This window comes from Balaenoptera ricei, chromosome 19 (assembly GCF_028023285.1).
Source record: "Balaenoptera ricei isolate mBalRic1 chromosome 19, mBalRic1.hap2, whole genome shotgun sequence".
In the NCBI taxonomy this organism is placed as follows: domain Eukaryota; kingdom Metazoa; phylum Chordata; class Mammalia; order Artiodactyla; family Balaenopteridae; genus Balaenoptera; species Balaenoptera ricei.
Genome location: NC_082657.1, coordinates 14,624,761 through 14,648,924, shown reverse-complemented (window position 1 = coordinate 14,648,924; position 24,164 = coordinate 14,624,761). Strand labels below are relative to the sequence as shown.

Genomic DNA, 24,164 nt, shown 5'->3' with positions numbered 1-24,164 from the left:
CACCGACTCCCTTGGTGATTCAACCTCCTTTACAGTTTGAGAGCCTAGGGTTTCTCAGCTTCGACACTGTCGACCGCTGGGGGCAGATCGTTCTCTGTTGTGGGGCTGTCCTGTGCAGCGTGGGACAGTTAGTGGCATCCCTGGCCACTACCCATGAGACGCCAGTAGCAGCCCCCCACTGCCAGCCATGATATTCAGAAATGCGACTGTCCCTGGGGTAGGGGTGGCGAAATTGCCCTCAGAAGCGAACCAGTGGCCTAAAGCCCTCAAGCTTAGCCATGCCTGGGAATCTCTGGGCCAGATGGGCACACAGATGTCCAGGCCCCGCAGCAGAGGTCATGGCTGCTTTAGTTCTGGGTGGGGTCGGAATTCGTACGAAGAATAAACACACAAACCTCCAAACAAGCCAAATAATTATAAGTGGACCATAATTACTACTGTCTCACAGCTGGTCAGCAGGAACTAAGAACCCTACCCCAACTCTAGGCTACTGTGCCCTTTGCCACCAGCAGGCCAGTGGGCTCCTGTGAGAGAGTCTGCTTTTTTAAAAAATATGTAGCTGGTGGGTAATCACAGGGTCTTAGAGGCCGGGTGGAAATCTCTGCCCTCCCAGTGGGTGTGAATGTGCTTAACTGGGCCACTCTTAACTACAGTAGCAACCCATGACATTGGTACCATCATTATCCCCTTTTTCCAGGTGAGGAACTAAGACACAGAGAGGGGAGGTAACTTGTCTGAGGTCCCACAGCTAGTAAGTGGCAAAGTTGGGATTTGAACCGAGGCCATCTGGTTTCAGAGTCCTCGCTCTTAAGCACCCTGTGGACATATCGGGAGGTTGGACAGGACTAAGATTGCTCACTGCTTGATCTCTCTGGGGATGTGAGGAAGGCCCTGCCAGTGCAGAAAGGAGCAGTCCCAATTCCAGACCTTCAGGGAAGAAACAGCTTCCCACGTCCCCAGAACAAAGGCCATGGAGTACACCTGAAACTAGCACAACATTGTTAATCAACTATACTCCAATATAAAATAAAAATTAAAAAAAAAAAAAGAAAATTAATAGGAAAAAGTCAGGCAAGATTATTCATTAAAAAAGAGAGAAGGCTTAAAGAAAATTAAAAAGCAAAAAAGAACACAATTATAGATGCTGCAGAGATTAAACATATATTGTGAATAACTTTATGCCAATCAAGCTCAGAATTCACAGGAAACAGATCCACTCCTAGAGATAGAAAACTTAACAAAAATTGCTCTGTAGAAATAACAAACTGAATAGTACTAAAATAATTACCAAAAATTAATTAGACATTGATGGTTGTACAACATTGTGAATGTGGTTGATGCCACTGAATTGTATGTTTAAAGATCGTTACATTGCAAATTATATGTTATATATATTTTACTACAATTTAAAAAAATGTAAAAAAATAAAACCCTCAATCTAGAAGACAAAAAAAAAAAAAAAAAAAAAAAGGCCATGGAGAAAACTTAAGGGCAGGGCTGGGGAGAGAGCATTGTCACTGGCCAATCATCGTCATCCTGGAAAGCCCTAGCCCGGCTCCTGGACCCCACCTGCACCTGAGTTCAGGGGGCTCATTACTGAGAAGGGGGAACAGTGCAGAGCAGCAGTTCCCGGGCGGTGTGCAGCTGCCGAGCTGAATCCTGCCCTTGGAACTGACCAGGGCTCCCTGACCCTGTGATGCCCTGTAGCAGAGATGACAGTCCACCATGATTTCTTGGAATTAGAGACCGATTTCTCTTAGGGGGCTTGCTGGAAACAGGGTGGAGATTTGGGACGTTTGGAATTTGGGTGTGAGGCTGCAGAGGCTTTCAGCTAATGGCTTTGGAGCCACACTGTAGGCACCTGTGTCCTGGTCTATCCTGTAGACCTGTATCCTGGTCTAGCTGTGCGACCTTGGACAGGTGACTTCACTTCTCTGAACTTCAGGCTCTTTGTTTTTATTTATTTTTATTTTATTATTATTATTTTTAAAATATTTATTTATTTGGCTGTGCCAGGTCTTAGTTGCAGCTTCAGCCTCTATGGAGCCGCATTTGTTCATCCTAAAACAAGGATAATGCTAGTCCCTACGTCATGATGATGCTGTGAGCATTCGGTGAGCCAGAACCTGTGAGGCAGTTAGCACAGGGCCTGGTGCTCATAGCCCCACAGGCATTAGCTATCATGATTTAATTATCAATTAAGAATGGGCCTGGGCTTCCCTGGTGGCGCAGTGGTTAAGAATCTGCCTGCCAATGCAGGGGACACGGGTTCGAGCCCTGGTCTGGGAAGATCCCACATGCCGCGGAGCGACTAAGCCCGTGAGCCACAACTACTGAGCCTGCGCATCTGGAGCCTGTGCTCCGCAAAGAGAGAGGCCCTGGTGGTGAGAGGCCCGCGCACCGCGGTGAAGAGTGGCCCCCACTCTCTGCAACTGGAGAAAGCCCTCGCACAGAAACGAAGACCCAACACAGCCAAAAATAAATATAAATAAATTTATTAAAAAAAAAAAAAAAAAAGAATGGGCCTGAGGCCTAGTGACCAGGTGAGGAGAACACCTTGCACAGAATAATGTTATGAATGTGCCGGTTTTAGAAAACTCCACTTTGGTCAGCCAGCTTCCGTTTAGGCACAAGAGACAGTGACATGAGGCTCTGTCTGGTTGTGTCAGGGACTCTTTTCCTCCTCTGAGAGGAGAGTTGGCCTCTTGGGGCTGAATAACGTGAGCTAAAAGGGGACGTGAGGAAGCCGGGGAGTGGAGGTGCACCAGGGCCTCAGGCCCGAGTTCCACTCCAGTTCCCTTATGTGCTGGCTGCGTGGGCAGTTATGCTGGGCGAGAGTGAGCGTGGGGATTGGCCAGCCTGGATTCCAGCTCCCAGCTGCATGACTTTAGGCAAATTCCTCAATGTCAGTGTTCAGTCGGCACAGAGCTTGGTCAGCGCTGGCTGTTCTGGGGGCAGCAGGGTAGTGAGGAGGTTAGGAGGGTGGGCCCCTGGGTTAGTCACCTGGATTCAACCCTGGCTGTGTCACATCCACGCTGTGGGACCTTGGGCAAGTGACTTAATCCCTTCTGAGCCTCAGTTTCCTCATCTGTGAAATGAGGGTGATACTGCTTTACATGGGGCCATGTGAGGGTCATGAGTTTTTCTATATAAAGTCCTTAAAGCAGCACCTAGTGCAGGGAAAGTCTTTAGTGCACATTGGCTATTATTATTATTATTATAAACCCATCCTGGAAGACAATGTAAGTGAAAAGTATGAACCATGGATCTATTCCAGGGGGACAGAGCCCTAATGAGGGAGTTTGGGAGAAATCTCAGCCTCCAGAGGGGTGGTTTAGAGCTAGCATTCGAGCTTTTGTGTTTCTAGAATGTAAGTGAAAGAATGTGCAAAGGAAAGGGGTAGGAGCGAGCTGACTAGCAATGATGTGTTATTGCCATAGGGACAGGTTTCCCAAAGTCAGATCATTCCACTAGATAGTTTGAGGTGGTGGTATGAATAAACACCTTACACATTTTAATAGTTGTACTTATATTTTCATGTGTAACAGGAAAAGAATTTCAATAGCTCGTCAAACCCAGTATTCCATGGCTGTTTCTGCTTTGGGTGAGGCTAATGATGGTATGCAAGCCAAAATAAAAGTGAGTGCAGTTAAAGAAAAATGCAAAGTAAGTCATATTACAGGTGGTCTGAGGATATGGCAAAAATGGTGCCAGTGCGTACAGGTTCTGGCAGTCGGGACACATGCATTAGGAGAAACGGGTCTGAGCTGGGTTTTAACCTTGTTTTTTAGCCTTGGAAAGCCTGAGCCTCCCTCGGGAGGCTGCTGAGCTTTTAGGCCCCCTTTGCCTCTCTTCTCCTTGGCTCTTTCATGCCACTGAAGGAGGGGTTGTAGCTGCCTCAGAGTAGGGCAGCAGCCCCGGTGACTGTAGTTCCCTCCGTCAGAGGCAGCAGGGCGAGTGCTGAAATGTACCAGGTGTCTGCAGCTGGCACCTGCTGTCTCTGCCATGGGATGTGGAAGCTGTGGAAGCTGTGGTATGGCCTCGAGCAGCTCATTGTGATAATGGTAATGATCTTTAACCAACATTGACTGAGCGCCAACAACATACTAAACACTTTACATGCATGATGGCATTGAAACCCTGCTCTGTGAGGTGATGTGTCAGTGAGGACACATGGGGCTGCAAGAAACAAGATGCCTGGTGAATCTTGGCTGAGCGGTAGAGACGAGTGATTCTCTCATTGCAAAGTGTGGTTGTCTCCACAGTGGGTACAGAGGTTCAGTGACACCTCCGAGAACTGGGTGCTTTCTCTCCTTCTGTTTCACAGCCCTTTGTGTACAAGTGTTTCATCCTGATGTTGCATGGTCATGGGATGGCCACCCCAGCCCTGTGATCACATCCTTATACACAGTGTCCCAAGCGGGGAGAAGAGGCAGGGGGAAAGGCTTTCTCTTCCTGTGCCTTTCCTTTCTAAAGGGAATATGTGCCCATAGACACCCCTACCCCCGGCAGACGTCTCTGTCTCTCATTGGTTGTAAAGGAGTCACCGGCTGCCCCTAGCTGCAAGGGAGGCTGGGAGAGTGGATGCCCGTACAGTGGGAGGCAGCAGGAGAAGTGGGGGTTGGGAATGGCCATAAGCTATACCACCAAGTGTCTGCTGCAGGCGCGTTCTCTTACTACCCCCTCGGAGGATGAGAAAAATCAAGGATCGGAGAGGTGAGAAGATGACTTGCTTGCCCGGGATCTCATAGAGCTTGTGGTGGCAGAGCAGGATTTGAACCCACGTCTTTCCTTCTGTGGAGCCTGCGGTCTTAACCTCTGTATGGTACTGCCTTCCCAGCAGGGGACACCCAGATGGTCGTAATGCAGGGTGTTGAGTGGTGAACCCCAGGTGCTGGGAGAACTCAGAGGAAAGAGAAATTCTGCTTGGGTATGGTCAGGGAGAGCGAGCTGTAGAGAAGAGAGAAGAGTGTGTAGAGAATCATGGCCAGTGATTGGGCTGGCCTTTGAAAGGTGCGTTGGGGTTCTGCCAGGTGCACAGGGATAATGGCATGAGGAGGGTGGGCCCCAGGCAGAGGCTACAGCATAAACAAAAGTGGGGGGATGGGACAGTGCATGCTGGGTGGGTTAATCAAGGCTCTTTTGATTGTAAGATGAATTTGTCTTATGTCACTGGGAAGTCTGGAGGGCGGAGATTCAGACCTAGCCGGATAAGGGGGCTCTGTTGCTTTTCCTTGCTCTGCTTGGCTTCACTGTACAGACTGGCTGGGTTCAGGTGCAAATTCTCCTGCTTTATCAACCCAGTGAAAAGAGGCTTTCTTGTCCACAGGTTCTTTAAATCGGCTCTAACAAAAATACCATAGACTAGGTAACTTACAAACAACAGAAATTTCTTTTTTCACAATTCTAGAGCCTGCGAAGTCCAAGGTCAAGGCGCCGCAGATTCGGTGTCTGGTGAGGATCCACCTCCTGGTTCACAGATGACCGTCTTTTTGGCATGTCCTCACATGGAAGAAGGGGCAAGCGAACTCCCTGGTTCCTCCTTTATAAGGATGCTAATCCCATTCATGAGGGCTGTGCCCTCAAGGCCTAATTACTTCCCAACGGCCCCACCTCTTAATACCATCACATTGGAGATTAGGTTTCAACATATGAATTTGGGGGGAAACACAAAACATGCAGTTTATAGCAGTAGTTCATGTGCCCGTCTCTGAAGGTGGTGTCTAAAGCAGGGTTGAAGGATGAGCACAGTGAACCACAGCCTTGCCAGGATAGAGGAGTGTGACCTTCAGCCTCTGTACTCAGTTTCCTCATCTGAAAAATGGGGCTAATATAATTATCCCTACCTCATACGTAGGGTCTGGGGTAGATTCCACATAGAGAGTGTTCACCAGTGCAGGTAGGAAGTGCTCTGTGGAACCTAGAGCAATGGCCTCTCAGGTGGAAGGCCCTGAATGCTACCTTGCCAGGACCCAGTGTTGTCATTTAAACCTTGATTGCTCGCATACGACTATCAGCTCTGGCACGTAAGGACTGTGTAACCCTGAGCAAATGACTTTGCCTCTCTGTGCCTCAGTTTCCACATTTGTACCAGGGAGAAAAATGCTTAGGACACTGCCAGGCACATGGTAGACATCAGTAATTTTTTTTTTTTTTTTTTTTTTTTGGTCTTTTGGTTTGGCCGCACTGCGCGGCATGTGGGATCTTAGTTCCCCAGCCAGGGATCGAACCTGTGCCCCCTGCAGTGGAAGCACAGAGTCTTAACCACTGGACTGCCAGGGAAGTCCCAGTAAATATTTTTTTTGATGAGTACATGAATAGAAGAGCTGAGTCAGAAGATACATGCAGGTTGTTAAACCTTTTTGGATCCGTATTGCCAAGAGGTCCTGCAGAGAGGCATTACTCCATCACAGAAGCTGAGATGACCCATTTCCCTACTCCTTAGTCAACACTAGGTCTTACCTTCTAGGAAAAAATTCATCGTTATTTTGGTCAGTAAAGAAACCAGCTTAATATTGTGGACACATAAGAACGTGTCTGTATATTTCAGACCTGCAAACTGAAACATGTAAAGGTGAGATGACATAATGTCTAGGATTTACTTTTTTTAAAAAATATTTATTTATTTATTTGTTTGTTTATTTGTTTAGCTGCGACACACGGAATCTTCATTGCCGCGTGCGAGATCTTTGTTGCAGCATGTGGGATCTTTTAGTTGCGGCATGTGGGCTTTTAGTTGTGGCATGCATGCGGGGTCTAGTTCCCCGACTGGGGATGGAACCCAGGCCCCCTGCATTGGCAGTGAGGAGTCTTAACCACTGGACCACCAGGGAAGTTCCTAGGGTTTACTTTAAAGTACTTCAGGCAGAAGAAAAAGGGAGGAAAAGGAATGGATAGGGAATAGATGAAGCTAATAGGGCAGACTTTTTGATAACTACTGAATCTTCGTTTGAGTACATTGGGAGTTCATTGTACCTTTCTCTCTCTCCTTTTTTAGAATGTTGACAAAATTGAAAAAACTAGCACCCCCAACACACACACACACACACACACACACACACACACACACACACACACATACTTATATACACACACACACAGGGAAAGCCTAAAGATTGAACAGTTGTGAAACATTACTGAGCCCCCGCTGTACACAGGCACTAAGAAGTACCCCGGGGCCCAGGTGGTGTTGGAAAAATGACAGCCTTATAGCCCTCTGTTCCCCCAGCCTTTCTCTGCATGGATCCCCTTTGTGGGGAGACCCTTTTGGCTCAGCACCTGGAAGGATAGTAGCTCTCAGACCCCAAGGCGCAACTTCTCATCTCCTTCCCTGAACCAGGCATTCAAGGACCTTTTCCTGAAATGGAGGTTTTCCCTTCCTAGCCTGAAGGGAAGACAAACTCCCTAGCGATTACCTCCTGGGAAAACCCCTCTTGGTTGTGGGTCTGGTTTTGCCGTGGGGTAGAGGGAGTCAGGAGCTGCTTTTCTCCAAAGATCTATGTGGTGATGGCAAAATCATAACTGGCTGATCCTCCACAGTGACTAAATATTGACTGTAGCCCTACTAAGCCTCTGAACATGCAAGAGCAGTCCTTGCCCATCCCTGTCAAATAGCTGTGGTCCCCAGCCCTTTCTCCAGATTCACATGTAAATAGGTGGTAGTCGGTGAGTTTTCCGGGCTGTTCTCTATCCCACTGTGAGGTGAAGTTAGGGTGGGGCTTTCACAACCCATCTGGCACTGGGTGGGGTCTCAGTCAGTGGAGCGTGATCCACCCAGTAACTGACCCCTGGTCCCCTCCAGAAAGGTCATCATTTAAGAATGTTTCTTAGGCAGCTCGGCAGAGACCCACGTGTACATGTGGTCAGCTGTAGCTTCCGGCTGTCTCACTTCTGCTGAATTTCAGCAATTTCTCATTTCCTTTAGGAAACAAAATGAGTCTGGAGAGAAGTATGAATAATCATGATGACAAACTTGGCAATAGGGACGTTGGGAACCTTGCCCTGAAGCTCATAGTCGGTGTCATTGTTGCCAGGTCCTTGAGCAGTTGGACCAGGGGAAAGAGGGCACCTGGGGCCAGATGGCCTGGGTTCAAATCCCAGCACCACCACTTAACGGCCATGTGACCTTGGGAAAGTTGCTTAACCTCTCTGCCTCAGTTTCCTCATCTATAAAATGATAATAGTACCTGCCTTATAGGATTGTAAAGATTAAATTAAATACTCTGTAAAATGTTTAAAATGGCGTCTTCTAAAGTAGTTGCTCAGTTAATAGTGGTGGTGGCGATTATTGTATCCTACTGTTATGGTCATGCAGAGTTAGGATTGAGAACCACTGGTCTGTAATAGTGGTTCAGATGGAAACAGAAGTTGGAGGATCAGAAGAGGGGAGCGTTCTTCCATCCCAAGTCTGTAGTTTGGGGAAATAGACTTAATTTCGCCATTTAAAAATATTTTTCATTTGATGTTTAAAATCTAGAAAAGAACAGGTGAAAGACTTAAAGGGGAAAAATCTCTTCACTTCTCTATACACGTACCACACACACCAGAAAAAAAAAACCAGAAGGAAATGAGCTAACGTCTTTACAGTGGTCGTTCTTTGGTGGGGAGATTATGCGTAACTTTATAGTCTTCTTTGCACATTTATTTTCCAGGTTTTTTATATGTATATATAAGCATATACCACTTTCATAAGCAAGAAGAATATTTAAAAAGGTAAGGAATCATGTGAGCTGTGGCTTTTGGGGAAGTTGGGTGGAATTCTCCCAGAATGGAGCTGCCTGTTTAATGTTTGAGAAGCTTGTGTTCCAGCCTTCCTTGACGAGATGTTCTCCGGCCCTAGAAAATTTCTACTCAGGAAATTCTTGATATCAAAGCCAGTTCCTCAACATCCATCCCTCCACCTGCCCAGCCTTGCTGTAGGTATTCACGCTCTCTCCCATCCTTCTCTTGAGATTAAAGAACTCCAGTTTTTTTGTGGCTCTGACCTTGAGGAGAAGGCTCATCTTTTAAACAGGCCTGACAGTAGTAAATACCTCATGCATGAGGTGTCGCGCATCTCAGCTCACTACCCTGTGGATACAGGTGCTTGCATGTTAGCTGAAGTTATGAATAGCTATAAAATTGGGAACAAAGCAGTTGATTTATTTATTCAGTGAACATTAGTTGAAGACTAGGTACCAGTGAGCAAGGCAGACACAGTCTGCCCCATCACAGAGCGGGAGGACGCAAGAAACACTTGGCCACACTGCTAAGCCCCAGGTTCTGAACATTCAGAAGAAGGATAAGACTTTTTGAGCCATAGAACAGCGGTTTCCCAGAGGCTCTCCAAGGAAGTAAAGTTTAAGTAACATAATCCGGGTGCAAATGGAAAAAATGAACTTGGTGTACATCTCTAGATAAGCTCGCTTCCGAATGTTTCCAGCTGTGGGCAGGGATCTCCAGATGGGCGTTGCTATGGAAGCATCTTCCAGTTCTCACTTCCTGACTGAGTTTATTTCCGACTTTCCTGTGCCCATGCCAGTTCCCAGCTGTAGATACAGACGTGGCAGGGTCCAGTCTTCCTGCTGCCTCATAGCCGTGCGGACAACGGATGTGGCTGGCAGCCAGCCAGCAGCCTCCTCCCGAGTTAGTTGTGGAACCTGCCATGTCGTGGTTTCACTTGCATCCGGGCTCTTTCCTTTGTCCCCTCGTGGGACTGTGCCAGCATGTTCCAGCCTGTGTTTTGAAACTTTAGACCCCAGCTTGTATTTGACGGAGAAATGAGCTCACGAGGGCTTCCTCCGCCACCAGCTACAGGAGAAGTTGAGTCAAATCTCTTTCATTCAGATCCCCCACTGAGGCTAGATTTGCCACCCTCCTGACAGAAACTGGGCTGGCTGTTTGTTCTTTGGGACTGTTTGTGAATAAAGGACTTGATGACCTAAACAAAGGAATAGCAAACAAGATGGGGGAGGGCTGTAGCTAATTGCTTTCTGGGCTTGAGACCTTTCAGCTACCCTTCAATGCTTTAGAGTAATCATTGCTAACTTGTTGAGAATTTACAATGTGCTAGGTATTCTTTAAATCATTTGTAATCCTCTTAACCCAATGAAGTGTATTTTATTATTATCCCCATTTTACAGCTGGGTAAACTGTGGCAGGAAACAAGTTATGTTGTTGGCCAAATTGCTATATTGCTCTCTTAGAGCTCCTTAAGGCCTGCCATTTTAGCAGCTTAGGCAAAACAGGAGGATTTAACTAGAGGGTGCTGGGATGGCCCAGAGAACCAAAGCAAGACCTCAGGAAGGACTGCGTACCAGTTACTTGGTTACAAGTAACAGAAATACCATCTCAAATGGGCATAAACCCTAGGGGAAAGGATTGACTCGCAACCAGAAAGCCCAGAGGTGGGGCAAGCTTTGGCAAGGCCATCACTAGCGACCCACTTTCTTTCTGTCCTTCCATTCTTCCCTCTGCTTCCACGTCATCCTCAAACCTGGCTCCCTTGGAAGTAGCAGACTGGCTGCCAGCACTGGTCCAGGCTTTTGTCTTCTCATCCTTGGCCTGAGAGATAGAGAGGGTGTCTTGTCCTGCAGCCATAGTGCAAAGCTTCAGAGCTCCTATCTAGTTGGAATAGCACAGGTCGTGTGACCCTCCCTGAACCAATCCCTGTGGCAAAGGGGTGGGGCGTAGTACCAGGCTGGTTGCGCCCACCCAAAACCACTCATGGGGAAGGGTGGAATGGGTGCTGGGAAGCAAACAACCTGTGGATTGGAACCAGAACACAAATGCCACGAGCAGGATTCTCTTCCTTGTTACTGCCCCGACTCCTTGTCTGCTTTATTCATTCTTTCATATCCATAGTCTCTCTTTCTGCCTTTCCCTCTGCTGGGTGACGACCATCCACAGACTAAGCTGTACACCTTGCAGTACAGGCTCAAAGAGCCCAAAACAACCCAAGGAAAGGAAACTGTCTCCCTTTGGACTCATTAACCAGGGCCAGGGAAGGGGTTCTTGAGACAGGCCAGTTGAGGTCAGGTGCTCTTTCTGGGCCAATCAGCTGTAGGCAGGGTTGGGGTCATTGTTCCCTCTGTCCAACCCCGCCCCCCCTCCCCCCTTCCCCCTACCTACTGTATCCTTTTCCCAGGACCTCTGAGCTGGGAGTCATTTAAGCAGGACCCCTGAGGATACCAGTTGGGCTGCACTTCCTGACTGTAGTGACACTAAAACCTCATTTTATTCCCAAGCTGCTGGAGGATGAGGGGTGTCCCTTGTGTTTTCCACATTCCCAGAGCAGTTCCCTGCGGAAAGGCCAACTCTTCAGCATAGCTCAGCAGGCCGAGCGTGCTATGGCCCCTGCTGGCTGCCGGCCCCCGGCCTCACCCTGCAGCTCACTCCACACTCTGCCCTCCAGCCACCTGGCCATGCTTTGGGTTCCTTCAACGCGTGGCATTTGTTCCCTCTCCCTGGAGTGCTTCCTCTTCTCCCCTGTCTTGCTCCCCACACCCCACCCCCATTCTGGCCTACCCGTGCCACTCCTCTTTCAGATCTCCCCTGAGACATCTCTGCAAGGGGCCTGCCCTGACCGCACACCCCACTCTTCTGCCCTGAACTACTCAGCTTGCATACTCAGGGCCTTTCATCCTCTCAGTGATGTCAGCTCCATAAAGGCAGGGATCAAATCTGTTTGGTTAAAGGTGTAACCCTTTCCATCAAGGATATGCCTTACTAAGTTTTGCTGAGGGAATGAATGAGGCGATAATAGTAACATAATTAACAGTTGCTGGCTTTTGAGTGGCTGCTTCCTAATAGGCACTGTACTAAGCTCTTTTACCTACAAAACCTTTAAATGATTACTCCCATTTAACAGAATATAATGATGATGATAGTCATTGATTGAACCATGTCAACCATTGTCCCGAGTCCCTTACCTGTGTCATCTCATTGAATCCTGACAACAGCACCCTGAGGCCAGTATTGCCATCATCCCGACTTCACAGCTGAGGAAATGGTGCACAGTGACCTTGCCCGCATCACTCAGCTAGGAAGCGGCAAAGCTGGGATGCTAGCCCAGACCGTGTACCCGCTATCCTGTCTCCCTGCACTGATGGTGACAGAGTCCTAGAGAGCTCTAGTCATTTGACCAAGGCCATACAGGTAGGAGGTGGTAAGAGCCCATCGTTTACCCATCAGCCATTTTTGGTGGGATCAAGTCACACACCAGCTTGCTGTGTATATGTATAAGGGAAAGACACACTTCTGTGTGTGTCCTTGACTCACACACTATTGCAGCACTACTTCGTTTCTGACACCAAAGGGGTGGGGTTTCCACATCAAGCAACTAACTCGATTCTGACACTCTCTATAGCATCAGACCCCACAGGCTAAGGGCTCAGCCCTACAAGGTGTCCCCCCACCCCCAATCTCCCCACCTGTGCTTCTGACCCACCACATGTACATCGGAGGTTCCCACAACCCCCTCCTTTGGGTTCAGTTAATTTGCTTCAGCGGCTAGCCACAGAACTCAGGAAAACATTCACTTACTAGATTGCGGGTTTGTTAAAAAGGACGTAATTCAGGAACAGCCAGGAGAAGATGCACAGGGCGAGTTATGGGAAGGGGCGTGGAGCTTCGGGGCCCTCTCAGGGTGCCACTCTCCCTGCACCTCCATGGGTCTGCCAGCCCGGAAGCTCTCCCAACCACATCCTTTCGGGTTTTTTCTTCAGGCTTCATTACAGAGACATGATTGATTATGGCAATTGAACTCAATCTCCAGTCCCTGTCCTGTCCTCACAGGTCAAGGGATGGGGCTGAAAGTGCCAACCCACTAACCCAGGTTGGTCCTCCTGGCAGCCAGGTACCACCCCGCACGCCCCCATCCTTAGGTTACCCTAGGGGCCTTTCCATTAATCAACCCCTTAACGAACTCTGGTGTGGTTGGAAGGGGCTTTTCTGAATTAACAGGACACTCCTTTCACCTTTATCACTCTGAAGCTATTTTAGGAATTTAGGACAAAAGATCAAATAATGCAAAACAAAAGATTCCCTTTGCTCTTATCACTTAGGAAATTACCAGGGTTTTAGGAACTCTGTGCCAGAAACAAAGACCACCTCTATTTCTTACTATAAATCACAATACCACAATATGTATTTCTATACATTCTATGTGTGTATTCTGTATATATTCAACATGGTATATAATAAGAGAAATGCCAATTAAAGTCATGCTGAGATAATAGTTTTCACTTCTCCGAAGGGCAGGAGCAGCAGGTGAGCCGCTGGCAGTGGTGTGGGGAAGCAGGCAGGCTTGTCCAGTGCCGGGGGGTGGAAGCAGGACCCTCACTTTGGAGGGACTTGGGCAATGTCACCATGACCTTTGCACAACCCTCCCTTTGCCCCAGCGCTCCCACTTTGAGGAATTCTTGCCTACAGACATTCCTGAGTGTGAGACGTGATGTGTGTCCAGGCTGGTTCCTTGCAGCACCGTTTGGCAGAGCAGAAGCTGGGAACTGTCCTACATGTCCAGCACTACGAGGGGACTGGATTCATCGGTGAGGTTCGTCTGTACAGTGGAGCACTGTGCAGCTTTGCAGGGGGTGGGGTCCTGATCGGGAGCGCCTTCTGTGTCTGTGGTTCACCGCCAAGTGTGAAAAAGGGAAGGAAAAGGAACACCTTTTACAAGTAGTCCTCAGTTGGGAAAGGCATATTGGAACCTGGGGGAAGAGTGTAGGTTTTATGAAGATTCCAATCCCAGGCAGCCCTAGAGCACGCATCACTATCAAACTAGACACCTTAGGTTTCCGTATCAGGGGCTGTGTTCTTGGCTCTATGCATGTGTGTATATTATACATACAGACAGACAGCCATATCCAAAATTATGTGTATGTATGGGTATGTGTGTATATATAATTTCACTACTTTATTCAGGTCTCCACTTGAATGGCTGAGACCCTACCGCAGAGAGGCCTTCCTGAGCACCCCGTCTAAAACGGTCCCTGCTTTATTTTCCTTCACAGCACTTGTCACCTTCTGCTGTTATACGTTTGTTTGCTTTCTGCGCCATCCTCCTCAGCTCTGAGGGCAGCGATCATGGTTTCATTCCTTGCTATATCTCAGCATTTAGAGCAGTGTCTGGCCCATAGTAGTTGCTTAATAAGTATGTGCTGAATGAATGTGAACGAGCCTATAGTGAAAATTATCCCCATGTTAGATGTGGACCTGAGGCCCCCAGAGGCCTTGCCCTCCCTGCATGGAACAAGCTGAGGGCCCACTGCTCTTCTGACTGGGGGAAGAGGCAAGAAGTTGCCCTAGACTGCCTTTTATGTGGCTAAAATTCTCCCTTTACTTACATTTCCTTTTCAGAGTCACCTTGAGAGACACGGATGCAGGCCGGGGTCTCTTCAGGGGGGCAGGGGGACACTGCCTGTGAAGCACTGAAAAACGTGCCTATACTCTTCTCATTTGATGCCCACTTCCCCAGCTCTTTGGGGCCCGTCTCTCCTCTCTGGCTTGCATGATGCTTGTTCCAGGCAGTGATGCCACGGAGAATAGGTAGAGGGAGAGAGAAACTTCCGACGTGATGGCCTCTCTCCTCTGGAGGACCCTTCACTTCAGCCCTATGCTCGATATTATCAGAGTCTAGTTTGGCCAAGGGATGTCGTCAGACTTATTATTTCTTCAGTGTTTCAGTTATAACAGTTTTGCTGACATCTTTTAGGTCTCCCTCTGTGCCAGGCATTTTTCCAGTCCCTTGATCCCTGTTACCTCATTTAACCCTCCCAACGGGCCTGTTCAGGGGTGGAAATTACCCTCCCCCCCCCTTTACTGATAAGCAAACTTGGACTCAGAAAGGTCTAGTAATGAGTAATGGGTCACCCAGCTGCTAAGAGCCAGAGCTGGGATTTGATTCTGGCTCTAGCTGACCACCATGAAGGCATTCTCACAGCCACGTGGCCTACTGCTTCCCCATCTGCTTTTGGGATTCTCCCAGTGGCCAGTGGAAGAGGGTCTGATTTCCTACAACGTGATATGGATTGTTAATCATGTTGCAAAGCCCTGCTGGCCAGCATGAGGCCTTGACGGGCTGGAGGAAGTGGGTGGAGAGCCTTCTGCTTGTTTATTTCTCATAGACATTTGCCACACAAATGACCAAACTTCTGTTTCTCTTCGAGATTAGTTTCCATGTTGGGCAGGGGAGAGGGTTAGATAGCATCCAGAGGAACCCTGTTACCACCCAATCAGATCTGTCCCTCCTCTCCTGGGAACCCTCCGTGGCTCCCTGTTACCCAGAGTAAAAGCCAAAGTCCTCACCATCCCCAACCAGACCCCACGCGATCTGCCCCCATTACCTCCCACTCCTCTCCTCACTTGCTCTGCTCCTTACATGGCACCAGGGTATGTGCCTGCCCCAGGACCCTTGCACTGGCTCTTCCTGCTACTAGGAAGGCTCTTCTCTCATACCCACGTGGTTCACTCCCTTACATCCTTCAAACCTTTGTTCATACATTGTCTTCTCAGGGAGGTCCCTATCTCCCTTCTCTGTTTTTCTCTATAGCACTTACCTAACATGTTATATCTTTTAGTTATTTTGTTTATTGTTCAGCTTCCCTACTAGAATTATCAGCTCCAGTGTCCTGTTCACCTGAATCCCTGGTGCCTAGCACAGTGCCTGGCACCGAATAGACACTCAGTAAACATTTCTTGAAAGAATGAATGGTTGGATCCTGTCATTATGGTCCTGGGGGTGGGGGGGAAGGGGGGTTGGTTTTGCTCATCAAGCCTCAGTGAGACCCTCCCATGTGCCAGGCTGCAGCTCTGGGTTCCAGACACCAAGGTGACTTAAGTCCTGGTTCTGCAGGCAAATTTAAGCCGTGGAGGAAGGGTGCATCTGCTGAGGAGAGCCCAGATCCTGCGCCCATGGCCTGGCTGCAAGGAAGGCAGTAAGAGTCAGTTCCCAGCCTTCATAATATTTTACCTTGAGAGGCAGGCCCGGCCTCCTACAAAGGATCACAGGTGGGAAATTCCCAAATCATAGGAAAGATTGTGGGCTGCCAAAATGTTTTAATTCTTTAAACTTTTTATTAAACTGTAATATACATCCAGAAAAAGACAAGGGCACATATTAAAAGTGTATGTAGCTAGAAGAACTTTAACAAACGACACACTCATGTAACCAGCTCTAAAAGCAATATTTCCAGGCCCCGGAAGTCCCTTTCCTACTCTCTCCGAGTCACTCCTACCTTCCAAGCAAAACCACTTTGAACTTTGCGTAAATGCAGTCATACTTTATGTAGATGCTCCTTTGTGTCTGGCCTTTCTGTTCAACATTACATCTGTGAGATGTCCATGTCGTTGCACGTAGTTAGCTTTCATGTCTACTCGTTACCGTCTACAGTCACAGGGGGACCTGACTGGCAGATCTGGAGAATAGCTAGGGCAAAATGTGCAAAGGCCCTGGGGTAGGAATAAGCTTAGAAGGCAAAAAAGGCCAGTGTGATGGGAGCATTTGGGTGAGGAATAAAGTAGAAAGGGACGAGGTCCTAGAGGTGTTGAAGAATTTTAAGCAGGAAGGCGATCTGATGTGATCCCTGTTTTATTTGATCCCTCTGTCTGTGTGTGGAGAGTAGAACCTAGGAAGGCAAGAGTGGACTCAGGGAGACCAGTGGGGGATGTCATGGAGTTGTCCAGGTGAAAGATCGTGCTGGCAGCTTGGCCTACGAAGAAGGAGAAAGGAAATGGATTCAGGATCTATTTTGGAGGTAGTGGCAGCAGAACTTGCTCATAGACTTGTCACAGAGGATGAGGGAAGGAGAGACATAAAGGATTCCGTTGTGTGTCTGCATCGTACTTTGTTGGCCCGTCCCTGCTGATGGTCACTCAGGTCATCTCTCATTCTCCCTGCTCACAGAGGCCTCTCCAGCCAGCACTCATATGCACACATCCTTGATGAGCTGAGTCTCAAAGGATCAAGGGCAAGAGCGTTCCAGGTAGTGGGAACCATTAGAGCTAAGGCTGGGGCCTCCCCAACACCTGGCTCAGCTCGTGCCAGAGTGTAGGCTGCAGAATGGTAGCACACGGCCTCAATCCACCACCTGAATCGTGTGGACCCACTGCCGATTTTGAGATGTTTCTTCATGCTCTCCCATCCCACACCTTCCCTGAGTTGCTTTCTCCTCTGGCCACATCCAGTCCCCTCCCCCCTGTAGGTTAGTCCAGAGCTCCAGCCAGCGTTGCCGCAGCAGGTGTGTTCAGTTGGCGTTGCTGCCATGCTCGGGGGCCCTGCCTCTCTGCACTGGCTCAGCTTTGTTGTCCTGTTGCGTGAGCCACAGTGGGGCTTAAAAACAGTGGCCGGTGAGGCCTTTGGCTCTGGGCCAGCCCTGGAGGCTGACGGGCCTGTAGGAAGTAAACAAGAAGACCTCTTGTTTGTCTGAGCTGGATTTTTCCATGTTCTTCATCCCCCGTTCCCTCCTGTTTCTCATCTCTGGCCTTGTTCTTGAGAATGCAGGGCCTACGGGCAGCAGCTGCTCCTGCCGGCCTCCCTTGCCCTTTCTCAGAGGCTTTGGGCGTTTGGGGGCTCTAGGCCCACTCAGCTCATGAGGCAGCTCAGCCAGCAGGAGTTTAAAACAGCGTGACCTGCAAGCACTTGAGGAGAGAGCGCCCTGCTTCTGTTTTTGCCATTGGTTCCCTTGGGTCCCTGAAGACCAACTCCCACCCTGGCTTGGGTTTCTCTCTTGTGCTGTTGGGAGGTGCCAGCCAGGCTGACTTGTCAAAATTAATATCTCTGGCAGTTTGCTTTCTGCCTGCCCAAGGGTTGTAGAACTGGAGGCATTGTGGCTATCATGAGCAGGTGAAATTTGACGTTTGAGCTTGCAGTAGGTCAAAAAAACAGGGGGTGGGGGGACAACCTTGAAGGAGAAAATATAGGGCATTAATGAGCTCAACTGAGTATTCTCCCAAGTTGCTGGAGGACATGTGACTCATCGCAACCTTTTTAGAAGACAGCCTAAAAAAGAAATCTTATTTATTTTTGAATAAGCAGTCCATGCACGTGATAAAGCAGTCAAATGACACAAAAGAACATGTACAGTGAAAATTAAGTCTCCCTGGGCTTCCCTGGTGGCGCAGTGGTTGAGAGTCTGCCTGCTAATGCAGGGGACACGGGTTCGAGCCCTGGTCTGGGAAGATCCCACATGCCACGGAGCAGCTGGGCCCGTGAGCCACAACTACTGAGCCTGCGCGTCTGGAGCCTGTGCCCCGCAACGGGAGGGGCCGCGATAGTGAAAGGCCCGCGCACCGCGATGAAGAGCGGCCTCCGCACCGCGATGAAGAGTGGCCCCCACTTGCCGCAACTAGAGAAAGCCCTCACACGAAAACTAAGAGACCCAACACAGCCATAAATAAATAAATAAATAAATAAATAAAGTATAAAAAAAAAAAAAAAAAAAAAAAATTAAGTCTCCCTCTCCTGTCCATTGTCACCCAGCTCCCCTCCCGTGAGGACACCCATTTCAGCTGTATTCTTCCAGAGATACTCAATACCGAAACAAGCACATATTATACATACGGTTCTATCCTTTGATCTTGGAAGCCATTCTCTATACTCCATAAGTAGCCTTTGATGCAGAACTAACACGCCTGAGAACCTACCCTACAGAAAAAATGGCCCCAGTACAAAAGGTTATTTATGCCAGCATTATTTGCAGTGGCCAAACAAAAAACAAAGCGAAACCCTGGAAGTAAAATGAATGCCCATTTTTCAGGGAATGATTGGTAAAATATGGCACCTCCACACTATGGAATATCAGCTGTGATAAGAGTGGGTAAGAGCACTGCTAGTTGATTTGGAGGCATTTCTGTGATGCAGCTGAGGGAAAGCAAGATTCCAAGAAGTCAATATGATGTGACCCTGATTATGTAAAATGCAGGCACAAGAGTCTGTGAATCGTGTTGGAGTGGTGGGCGTAGTACTCATGCTCTTCCGCATCACACGGCCCAGCACTCTGTCTGGGAGACTTTGCAGTGTCCTCAGTTGTGGTCAAAACAAACTTCACATGTTGGACCACACTAGAGGCCCCCTTGGGAGGGTATCTGGCCCACGGGTGGAAAGCCCGTGACGTCGGTGTTGGGAAAGGATCCCCTGGACCTCTGTCAGCCTAGGAGGGGCTAATGTGGTGCGTAGTGAGAAGTCGCTTCTAACTGACTATGACAGGCTATTTTGACCTACCTCCCAGGCATTTGGTAGAATGAAATAAGGACAGAGTTTGGTCAGCTGTGTGAAGCATGCAGCGCCACCAAGTCTGCCCCTTGTGAGAATAAGGCAGAGGAATTATAGAAACGCTGACGTCAAGGCATCAGATCAGGTCCCTGGCTGTGATCCTGATGAAGCTGCACAGGGCAGGCGGCACAGGTGACAACTTACCTCACGACCACCCGCAGCCCACCACACAGAGCCACCCAGTGGGATGCTTCTCACTCCCCGCTCCTAAAACGGACGAGCCCTATTGCTGGGGAGAGTGGACCTGGAAGGAAGGTGTTGGGTGGACACACGCCCACAGGACCACTGCGTCTCGCCACTCCTGGGGCTCTGTTTGCGCTCTGGTCTGTCATCGTGGTGGCCCTGGAGTTGTTCTCTGTGAAGCTCGGCTTCCCTTCCCCTTTCCTGCTCCTAGACCCCGGATAAGGATGCATTCCTCCAGGGTTCTGGCGTTCCCCTCAGTATGGATGTGGCTGTCAGTGGGGTAGGGGCTCATGACCCCTTTGAGTCATAACTTGTCTCCTGCTGGGCTTCACTTGCAGTGGCTGTTCTCAAACTGAGGCTTCCCCCCTCGACTAGACCACGTTTATTCACAGTGCTCTCTCCCCACTCTTGACCGTGTTCCTTACCCTTTCACCACCACCGAAAAGAAAGAACACTTCCTATCTCTGGAGCAGCATCTCTTCCTCTGTTTCCTCTCCTACTGGTCGTTCATCAGAAGTGAGAGCTCAGTTCTCACTGGCTAATCTATTCCTCTGACCCCCTCAGAGAAGGAAGGACCTGGTTGTTACTGACTCCAAGGCTTTATCTTGCTTGGTGTGTGTGTGTGTGTGTGTGTGTGTGTGTGTATGAATATTCTCAGGTTTCTGGTTTGGGTAGTTGATGGTGTCTAGTGGACCACTATCTATCTGTGGATGGGAGAGAAACAGGTACAATTAAGGATATTACATGGAGAGAGAGAGAGAATATATATGTGTGTGTGTGTGTGTATGCACGCACACACACATGGAGAGAGAGAATTCATATCTTTATTGAAAATACAAAAATATGCCCTACAAAAAATTAGGCAGTGACTGGTCATTTATTGAAATTCATTTAACAGGCATTTGCTGATCTGCTCTTATTGTGCTGTGTACAATTTGAATCTGGCAGAAAACCACTTTGGGAAAACTCATAAGACTGTGTGAAGATCACTCTCGGATCTCCCTTTTCTGCCTCACCCCCGACGGCCAATCCATCAGCAAGGCTTGTTTGTCCTTGACCTGAAACAGATCTTCACCAGCCTCCTCCTTTCCATTCCGCTGCCCTCCCCCCGCTCCCAGCCACCACCATCTCTCCTTGGGTGTCACAGCAGCCACTTCACTGTTCTCCCTGCTGCTTTTCAACCCCGGCAGTCTCTGTGCAACAGCCAGAGGGGTCTTTCAGAAATGTCAGCCGGAACACATCATTCTCCTCCTCCCCGTCATACTTAGAATAAAGAGCATATGGCCGACCGTGGCTCACGCGGCCCGCAAGCTTCTGCCACATCTCCTAGCACCCCTCCCTCCCTCTCCACAGCCGTCTAGGCAGGAGGGCCTGCTATGAGCTTCTTTAACAGATTCCTCCATCCTCCTCCATCTCCTGGAATATTCTTTTTTTTTTTTTTTTTAACTTTCATTAGAGACTTTATTACCAATCCAGTAATTCAGTCTGGGTAGCCCTTTGAGTGTCTTTTAATTGAGAAATAATTCACATACCATAAAACTCACCCTTTTAAAGTCTACATTTCACTGGTTTTTAGTGTTTTCATAAGACTGTGCAGCCATCACCAGTATCTAATTCCAGTACATTTTCGTCAACCCAGAAAGACACCGTGTACCCACTAGCAGTTACTCTCCTTCTGTGTCCCCCCTCCTCCAGCCCCTGGCAACCACTACTCTACTTTCTGTCTCTCTGGATTTGCCTATTCTAGACATTTCATATAAATGGAATCCTTTGATATGTGGTCTTTTGTGACTGGCCTCTTTCACTCAGCATGATGTTTTCAGTGTTCATCCATGTTGTACACAAATCAGTACTTCATTCTTTTTATAGTTGAATAATATTCCACTGTATGGATGGGCTGTGTGTTGTTTATGCATTCTTCATTTGATGGACATTCTGGGATATTCTTACTTCCATTCTCCACATGGCTTCCTTCTCCTTTCTCTTCAGTTCTGTGTTGAAACTCACTCTGGTTTCCTACATAGTATTTCTTACCATTTGTACTTATGAATATATTTGTTTCCCTGTTTGTTTATCTTCTGTCCCCTGTTCTGGACTGTGCATTTTGTAAGGGCGTGGACTCTATCTGCTTTTGTTCACTGTGTCTACCACCCTGCCTTGCACAGTGCCCAGCGCTGGGTACTGCTTAATAGTTGCTGGATGAATGACTCAGTGTATCTCATCTTGTTCTCATTTTACCTCCTCCTAAGGCAAAATGATTGTAACCCTGTTCTGTGGGAAATTCTATATCTAGCTTTCTACTTGCTGTATCTAGCTCTCTACTTTAAATAGTGGCAGGTTGCTGGAAGGATTTCTGTGGTGTAAAACACTGCTCCGTTGGTCATCTGCTGTGTAAGTCCACGGTATCATTTGAAAGTGCATGTGGCTGCCAGTAGGAGAGATCAGAAGTAACAATGGTGTAAACTCAATGGAAGGTGGTTTCTCTTGTGAGTAAAATGTCCTGAGATCTGCAGTCTTGGGCTGGGCTGGCAGCTCCACAGTCCTCAGGTAAAGCAAGATCCTTCTATCTTTCTGCTTAACCATGGCTAGCACAAAGCTTTCATCCTTAAGGTGGCTTCATGGTCCACTGTGACTGCCGGAGTCCAGCCAGTGAGTCTGTAGTCCAGGTGGGAATCGGGGTAGGGAATGGGCACGAAAATGTAGTCCAGCTCTTTGTTCTTGGTGAAGGAATTTTCCTTGAAGTCCCACAACAATGTCTGCCTACCTCTTGTTGACCATCCCTAGCTGCAGGGGAGTTTGGGAGATGTAGTCTTAGCTGAGCATCCCGAGAAGAAGGGGGAGAAAGGCTACTGGCTGGGCAGCTAGCACCAGCAGGTCTGTTTCCTGCCCCTGGTACCCTGGGCCGTGGCAGCCAGCTTCTGCCCATTGGCCTGGGCCTTCAAGCCTCCTCCTTCCCTAAGTGGCCAGAATCAGAGCAGTGCCTTTTTCTGTCAGGTTGACCAGAGAGTGAGATTTTGAAGCCCCTCAAGGGCCTTCAGTCGAAAAAACTGACCATGTCACCAGCAATAAGAATGATGGTAGCTCACCTTTACTGAACCCTTACTACATGATAAGTCCTGCTCTAAACATTTTTCATGGAGTCATTTACTTCATCCTCATCTCCGTTTTACAGATGAGGAAACTGAGGCACAGAGCGGTTAAGTAACCCTAGACATTCTCGCTGTTAATAATGTTGTTTTTGTTCCTTCTTCCCTTTCAATATATATAATGAATAAGAGGATTAAAAATAAAGCCTGACCTATTTTGGTAGATTGACCAGCGTTCTGTCTCCCATCTGATGAGCTGAGGTCTAGAGAGTGCTTTGTGGAAAAGCACTCGGCAGTTGAAGCCACATTGACAGACTGGTTTTATAGGAGTGCAGAAAGGGGCTTAACTCTTGGCACATCCAGCAAATGCCTGGTGACAGGAGGAAAAAGGATCCACAAGCTATGCAGGATTTCCGCAGCCCCTGAGCCTGCGGCTAGCAGACCACAAAGCGGTTGTGCCAGTGGGCTGGGCTTGGCCTTTAAAATCATGGTCTACCTGGCTGCTCTTAGAGGTCTGTGGGGAGAAAGAAAGCTGTCTCCAATTCAGGTCCTCTGAGAATTAATTCAGGCACCAAATCATCTTTCTGGATGCCTGATCGGCCATGCTTGGTGGAAATTTTTGATTCCCGAAGTTGACCTCTGAGTTGAGTCTTTTTGAGACACCTTCAGGTCCCTGTTAGTGGCTGTTTGCAGACTCTCCGGGGTGATGGCACAGCATGTGGCTGCTGGAGTCTGGATGTAGCAGGTGTTTCGGTTAGGAGTGCATTTGGCTGCAAGTATCAGACTACACAGGTGGCATTGTCACTTTAACACATTGGAAGTTGTTTGTGTCTTATAACATCTGGAGGGAGATAATGTGGCTCAGTGGCTTGGCAGAGTGAATGACAGCGCTGCTCTGACTCTCTTGCCCCCTCATGGCCACAAGACAGCTGCTGCACCCACCTTCCCCAGTGGGCCGGGGGACCCTGAGAGTTCAGCCCTTCTATTCTGAGTAGTGTTCTGGGGACAAGAGGGACCCTCTCAAATCCAGGTGTCATGTCCACACTCCAAGCTGGAAAAAGGCAGACTGGTGAAGAGGCAGAGGACTGTGTGGATGAGTCTGACCCTCTTTGTGAAGAGAACAAACACTTTCCCAGATTCCCTGAATGAGAAACCTTCGCTTACCCCAATGTGAAGATATGCTTCTGCATTATCTAGATACACTCGTATTTTCCTTTTGCATTTAGGTCTTGGATCCATCTGAAAACAATGTCTGAATGTAGAATGAGATTGGGTTCAAGGCTGAGCCTTTCCTCTTAACTCTGTGTTTGGGAAGTGGCATTGTTGGTAGTTCTGGAGCCAGACGCACTGGGTTCGAATCCTTCCTGGCTGTGCCACCTACTTGGCTGTGTGATCTTGGGTAGGCTGCCCCACTCTGTGCAGCAGTTTTCTGGTCTGTTAAAAGTGGGGAATGCTGGTAGACCCGACTACACAGGGTTGTTACGATGGTTAAATGAGTTGATAGTTAACTTGAAAACAGTGCCTGGCATGTAGCAAAATCAAAGCAAAACCTCATGCTTCAAGCCAGAATGAGAATTTGCAAGGCCACGTGGGTCTGGGAACTTGGCAGGGAATCCCAGACCCCAGTCATTTGGGAAGGCGAA

General features: G+C 48.5%; 1 protein-coding gene and 1 non-coding gene across 5 annotated transcripts in view; one reads left to right on the top strand and one right to left on the bottom strand.

The window, feature by feature from the left end:
- SIPA1L3 (signal induced proliferation associated 1 like 3) overlaps positions 1 to 24,164 on the top strand; it is a 238,270-nt gene that overhangs the window by 66,412 nt on the left and 147,694 nt on the right. The gene's annotated exons all lie outside the window — the stretch shown is intronic.
- Positions 6,761 to 6,833, bottom strand: TRNAG-GCC (transfer RNA glycine (anticodon GCC)). Its single transcript has one exon. It is a non-coding gene; the product is annotated as a tRNA-Gly (tRNA).